The following is a 7450-nucleotide window of genomic DNA, read 5'->3' as shown; positions in this document are numbered from 1 at the left end:
AGGATTTCTAAGGACCCTTCCAGCTGTGTGTGTGTTGTAGCCTGAGCCCCAGGCGGTGGGCAAGGGGGGTGGTGGGGGCGGCGGGTGACTCACCTGGCCTGTGCGAGGCATGGGGGTGGGTCTGCTGGGAGACACACACGCACACACACCTTGGCCCCTCGCTCCCCAGAGCTGGGCAGGAGGTGTGGGAGCCTCTCCTGCACATGACTGGTTCCTGCAGGTCACGGCTGCCCCGTCTAGTCCACAGGGAAGCCTGTCCCTGGTGCCCCTACCATCTGTGTTCCCTCGCTTGTTTCAGAGCCAAATTTCTTGAAAGTAGTGTCTACATTCACTGTCCCTCACCCCACCCATCAGTCCACCCTGATCATCCCACCCACCTCCTTGGGAGCCCAGGGCAGTGGACTGGGCAGTTCCAGTCCTCCTGGCCCAGTGGGCCAGTTTTCACGCCCTCCCTGACTGGGTTCCTCTCCAGGCTCCTGGGTTCTTGCTCCGGTCAGCGCTGGTCCTCCCAGCCTTGACCTTGGGTCCTGCCATTTGTCTGTCCTTGGGCTCTGTCCATCCCACACCCATCTCTGTGTTGCTCCTGCACGTCTCCCCTTGGAAGGGGCTGGGGGACAGAGGCAGAGGCAAGGGCAGAGCTGGGGAGGTGTCTTGGGGGGGGTCATCTGAAAAGCCCACACTGGATGGGGTTTGGCTCTGCTTCTCTTTGGGAGCCGTGGAAGGGGTGGGTGCAGCGGGGGCAGGGCACAGACACAGCACTGTCAGCTCCTGTGGCAGGGCTCCTTCGAGAGAATCCGAGAGCCTCGCTGGGGAGTTGCTCTAGAGGCAGAGGAGGTGGGGGTGGAGACTGAGCCTCGATGCCTTGAGGCCCCAGCACCCCTTCAAGCCCAGAGGCCCTCCTGGAGTAGGGTAGGGGATGGGAAGAAAATGAAGAATCTTACTACCTAGGGACATGGTTACATAAATTGTCAAGTGAGAATATCCAAGGGGTTTCTGGCAGGTAAAGAACCTGTGTTTTCTTTGCACACTTGTGCATAAAGGGAGAAATTTACAGATTTTGCAAGAAATTTGAAGGGACTTAAAAATGCTTTAAAGTAAACATCTGTAATGATGGTAAGCGGAAAGTCTGTGGGTCAGCACAAAAAATCCCACAAGGTGTAATGTTAAGTGAGTGAAGAATACAGCCTGTGTGTTTGATGTTGACCACGGGAGACTGTAGGCACTTGAGTGAATTCTGGAGGAGGGGAGGAGGGCACTTCTGGGGCAGCCACGTGCGTGGATTAAAAAAAAGTTTCACTTTGTTTAGAATTAAGGAAATGACATGACTAACACAGTCATTTTAATAATCACAATATGTTTTAGAATAAGTAATGAATAAGAATCATATTTTCATTTTTTTTCCCCCAGTTGGGTAGTCTGCCCTACACTTTTTTTTTCCTCTCCTGGAATTAGTGTTTCTGTTTGAAAGCCACCCACAATATAATTTTCCATAGCCATTGTTTTAAAAATGTCTTTCTTAAGAATCATAAAACTGATAGGTCACTTCCCTTTGCTCTGAAAAGATGTATGCATTTTGAATGTCAAGTGGACATTAGGATAGAACATGTAGTGGGTCTCATTTACATGGAAATAGCTGGTGGTGTCAGCCCCCAGCACCTTGAACTCTGCTGTGCCTTCTTCACCTCCCTGTGTCTCAGTAGACTTGCTTCTGTAAAGCTTTTATTATGAACTATATTAGTGATCTAATGAATCACTAATGAATCACTTCATGAAAACCACACTGACCACCCACCACCCCCCTCCCCACCCCCGCCACTGGGGGGCTTTAAACAGCAGTGGGCATCTGGGCCTCACTCTGAGCCTGGGGGCGGCTCTGCCTGATGTTCTTGAGCCTGCAGTCAAGACCTCGGCCAGTACTGCAAAAGCAGCCATGTTTGCAGCTGAATGGTTTCCAGCCCTCCTGTCTGCTGGCATCTGAGGTTCAAAGGCAACTGGGTGTTCGCACACCTCTATCCGTGCCCGTCCAGCTACCAGAACAGTCCTTGCAATTCTCTCCAAGTCTTGGTGGGTCTCCACCTCAGTGGGTTGGTTTTTTTAATTTTATTTATTTTTTTACTTTACACTATTGTTTTGGTTTTGCCACACATTGACATGAATCTGCCACAGGTATACATGTGTTCCGCATCCTGAACCCCTCCTCCCACCTCCCTCTCCATCCCATCCCTCTGGGTAATCCCAGTGCACCAGCCCCGTCAGCAGGTTGATTCTTGAGGACACAAACCATGCCCCACCCTCTGCAGGACAGGCCTTCTCCACCCCAGGCTGCAACCAGGACTGTGGGAGGCAGAGCCTTGAAGCCCCGAGTCGCCCTGGACCAACAGCCCAGGGCTGAGCAGTTCTGTGAGGGCAGCACATAGCATGTTGAGCTGAGCTCTCAGCGTCATGTTTTCTAGACAGGCCCCTTCGTGTGACCTTTAACAGAGGCGGTTCCTCAGTCCCAGCCTCCATTTCATCTGAGTGGGATTTTCATACCCTACTCTTACTGGCTCCATGTTGCACTGTTCTTCCTTTAGCTGTTGAGGCTATGGTTGCATTTTATTGTGATCAGAAAGGAAAAAATAAAACAGCGTCCCTTCAAAATTCATCTAGATGACTCAGTCTGTGAGTGAGTCCTGTGGGTGGTGGTGTTGAGAGACCACCTGCCACCAGATGACCTCTGGTCTCCAGGAACGTCGTTCTCCTTTTTTGTCCAGGGCCCCTGCCCCCGGCCCTTCTCAGATGCACCAGGCTTTGCCAACATTTCCTTCAAAGCCCTCTAGGCTCTTAGGAGCCCCTCTGAAGCCCGTGCAGCTCCCCCCACATCTTGGGTTTCCATGTACTAACCTCACCTTCACGTGCCCACATGGTGAGCTCTCGTTCTCTGCTTGGCAGGTTACCCACCATTGGGGTGCCCCTTTGCTCTCTCACTCGTTTTCTGTGGCTAGGAGCTAGAGATGGCTGAGTCGAGGGGCCTGCCTGGGGTCAGCTGGCGCTGCAGCATATGGAGGCTTTCCTGTGTCCAGTGGGTCTGGGGGGAGATGCCCCACTCTCATGGGCCGGCGAGTTGCTGCCAGCTATTGGCAGGGAGGTCTGGGCTCCTGGCCACGTGGACCCTCCATGGGGCTGCCTGCAACACAGCAGCTGGCCCTTCTTGGGCTGACAGAGAACTTACTTTCTGGGACCTGGACTCGATTGGTCTGCAGTGCCAGAGTGCCCTGCATTCTGTGGGTGGAGTGGGATGGGCGACACGAGCGCCAGAAAGCAAGCCTGGCAAGGCCGCTGGGGAGGCTGCAGCCACGGGGAACCTGGAGTCAGAAGAACATGATCACACATGCATGGATCCATGCATATCCACACCAAACAGAAGAGAGCACGTGCACGCACACCGCATGTAGAGAAAAAGAATAATTCAATGAAAAATGAGTGGTCTCTGCTAAGCACGAGAAACAGAACACGACCAGTAACTTTGCCATGGGGGCTCTGTGCCCCTTCTCCTGCCTTTCCTGAAATGGGAGGCGCTGAGTTTTGTAGTCCTGTTACTTTGGCTGTCTTTATAGTTTCTTTGAGGGGTGATACTCAAAATATTTAACAACCAGTATAATGCGGGCGCCAACCTCAGGGGTGAGGCTGCGGACACCCAGCACAGCGATGTGTAGGTCCTGGCCGTGGTCACGCCAGGGGCACTCGTGTCTGTAAACAAGATGTGTTTCAGCCTTAGATGTTTTTCTTTTGCTGTTTCTGTTTACTGTTTTATTTCTGAGCTTCCTCCCAGCATCAGCAGGGGGGTGTGGTTCACTTGCACAGATACCGCACGGTGGACAGCCCTCGGTCACGAGACAATACCTGACTTTATGGGCATGTTCCCCTTCTGTGTTCTTTTCACTTTCCCCCTGCTGTTAGAACAATGCTGGTATGGACCTCTGTCTAGTGCGTGTCTTCTGGGGTAACTCTGCAGGGACAACCCTGGCCCCCGCCTTGCAGGGAAATCCCTGGATCTCAGAAGGCACCCAGGGCTCAGCTGTAGCAAGTGATACTCAGCTGTTTTTCAAAGTGGACATGGATTTATACTGTCACCACTGCTTAAGATGGTCTTCTTAATTTTTGTTTCTGATTTTGGGGGTTTTCGGGTCATCTTTCCTGTATTTTGGGGGCTGGTTGTTCTTGTTTCTTTTTTTTTGGTGTCAGTTGGTCCTTTGTTTTGCTTTCCTATAGCGTCGCTTCTCTCTCCCTGGCCCCACCCCCAGCCCATACTCAGGTGGTTACCTCAGACAACCGACGTTCAAACTCGATGACTCAGTGATGTTGCCCATGATCTTAGAGCCTGGTCTGTCTGTCCCGTCCACCTTCTTCGCAGTGTCTACCGCACTCCACGGGGCCTCCTCAGGGTGCTCAAGTGGCTGCCACTGCTCTCACGCGCCCGCTCCGCACCTGCAGAAGCAGCAGAATGTGGTTCTCGAGGCCATGTCAGAGCCCAAGCTCTTGGAGGCCTGTCTGATCAAGGGTGTGTTTCCTGAATTCGACACTCCTGGTGCCTTGTGGGCGCCCAGGGAGGGGGGCATGTGTTGTAGGGCTGGGAATGGCTTTCTCAGGCGATGCTTCCTCTGAAGACATGGCCGGGGTCGGCCTTGGTGAACTGGGCGGATGTCACTTCTCCACAGGGCCATTGGGACTTTGCACCTCCCTATTGTGTAAAAGTCCAAAAAGGATTATCGCAGAATCCATGCCTGGAGGGAGCCCCAAGCCCCCGAGGCAGACAACCTTGCTCTCCCTGAATAGTAGGCAACAGCCTAGAACTTGCTGCAGGCAGCCCTTCCTGCTCTGGTCTCCTCCGCTAATTGGCAGGTCTGGTCCCCTGGGAGCCTGATGGGTGGTGCTGACCCTGTGTGTGGCTGATGGTGGGGCAGGGTGGGGCACCTGGCCCAGCTCTCTGCCCTGGTCAGTGTCTTCAGCAGAATGTTCTCCTGCTCTATCTGGTAGCTTCCATTTTTCAGCTTTCTATTCTCTGCAAGGATCAGCTTCCTCTCTGACTGTGGGCATCAGAAGTCCCACATCTTTTCACCAGATCCATGGCTTACCTCAGTGTCTTGGGGCTCTTGCCTTGGCCAGGGAGGACTTGCAAGTCCTGAGTTCCCAGACTCTCCAGGGATCTCAAACCCAGCACAGAGGAGGGTCCTTTCAGACAGAGAAGAGAACCTCTGTGAGCATGTGGGAGAGTCTGTCTTTTTGGGTTTTGTTGTTACCCCTGAGGCTCAATAGTAATTATATTGAAAATCATAGAGGATGGATTGGAACAAGGAGCAATCTTCCCAAGGGAACACCTGTATTTGACCAGGTGACCTGATGCGATGAAGGAAATATCAGTAAATTACAGGGGACCACCCACCTGGATGAGTTATACAGTAGAGCAGTCCAAATCCCTTTTGTTCGTTTACCCCAGTTTTATTGAGGTGTAATTTTATAAAATAAACTGCACCTGCTTTAAGTATATAATTTGGTGAATTTTAACATATGTATTTACCCATGACACCATTGCCACAGTCAAAAAATGAGCACATTCATCACCCAGTGTTTCTTGATGGCTCTTTGTAATCCATTCTCAGGTAGTCACTGATCTGTTTTCGGTCACCATAGCTGCTGTTGAGTCGCCAAGTTGTGTCCGATTCTTGGAGATCCCATGGACTACAGCACACCAGGCTTCCCTGTCTTTCACTGTCTCCCAGAGTTTGCTCAGACTCATGTCCATTAAGTTGGTGATGCCATCCAACCATCTCATCCTCTGTCATCCCCCTTCTCCTACCTCAATCTTTCCCAGCATCAGGGGTCTTTTCCAGTGAATTGGTTCTTCTCATCAGTTGGCCAAAGTATTGGATCCTTAGCTTCAGTATTGTCCAGTTTTACATAAGTGGATGTCAATAGTTTGTTCCTTTTTTATTGCTGAGTAGTATTCCATCTTATGGGTATACCATAATTTACTGATTCACCTGGTATTGGACATTGGTTATTTTCCAGATTTTGGCAACTAAGGACAAAGCTGCCATAAACAATCATGTCCCAGTCTTTGTTTGAACATATGATTTCATTTCTTGGTTAAATACTTAGCAATAGAGTAGCTGGGTCATAGGGAAGTTGTATGTTCAACTTCTGGGGCTTCCCAGGTGGCGATGGTGGTAAAGAACCTGCCTGCTAATGCAGGACACAAAAGAGACTTGGGTTCAACCCCTGGATTGGCGAGATTCCCATGGCAACCCACTGTAGTATTTTGCCTAGAGAGTCCTGTGGACAGAGGAGCCTGGTGGGCTACAGTCCATACGGTCTCACAGAGTTGGAAATGACTGAAGCGGCTTAGCGCGTGTGCGCGCACGCGTGCGCGCGCACACACACACACACACACACACACACACACACACACACGCATATTCAGCTTTTACAGAAACCGTCAAACTGTTTTCCAGATTGTTTTTACCTTTTTACATTTCCAGCAGCAGTGTAAGCAAGTTCCAGCTGCCCCCCACATTCCTGCCAACGTATAGTCTTTTAGTTTTGTCTTTTCTTGATGTGTATGGATGTCTTATTTAGTTTACATTTCCTCGAACGCTGATAATGTTCAGTCTTTTCATTTGTTGTTCATGCTATCCATGCTGTGTGGAAATGTCTTAAAATATTTTGCTGATTAGGGACTTCCCTGAGGGTCCAGTGACTAAGACACCATGCTCCCAGGGCAAGGGGTCTGGGTTTAATCCCTGCTTGTGGAACTAGATCCCATGTACTGCAGCTAAGAGTTCCCATGCTGCAATGAAGATGCAACCAAGACCTGGCACAGCCAAATAAGTAAATATTAAAAAATATTTTGTCAATTAAAAAAAACAGTAAGTTGTTTGTCTTGTCACCGAGCTGTTAAACTCATATATTCCAGATATGAGTTCTTTGTGGGACACGTGTTTTGGAAACATTTTCTCCTAGTCATTGGGTTGTCTTTTCATTTTCTTAATAGGTGGAAGCTCAAAACATTTGAGTTCTGATGAAGTCAATTTTATATATTTGTTTCTACATTTCTCACTTCTCTGACTGAACTTATTCTTTGGCTGAAATTTTCTGTAGACCAAAGGCAGGCAGATGACATGGTGGAGGGAGGGCAAGGACCACAGGGTCTGCTCCTTTTCAGTTTTATTAGTTTTACTAACGATCCTCTATATAATGTTTGCTTAGGGTTTACGGTATACATCCCTTAGCGGTCCACCTTTAAATACCATAAAAAGTTTGTTTTTCATATGGATGACAGAATGCTTGTGTTCCCCACAGTCATGTATTGAAGCTCTAACACCCAGTGTGATGGGAGGCGACTAGGGTCAGATGAGATTATGTGAGTGGGTCCATCCTGGTTAGTACCCGTGGAAGAAGAGACCCCAGGGAG

The sequence above is a fragment of the Bos indicus genome, chromosome 24 (genome assembly GCF_029378745.1).
Source record: "Bos indicus isolate NIAB-ARS_2022 breed Sahiwal x Tharparkar chromosome 24, NIAB-ARS_B.indTharparkar_mat_pri_1.0, whole genome shotgun sequence".
NCBI lineage: Eukaryota > Metazoa > Chordata > Mammalia > Artiodactyla > Bovidae > Bos > Bos indicus.
The sequence above is the reverse complement of the archived record's forward strand: the minus strand, read 5'-3'. Positions refer to the sequence as shown.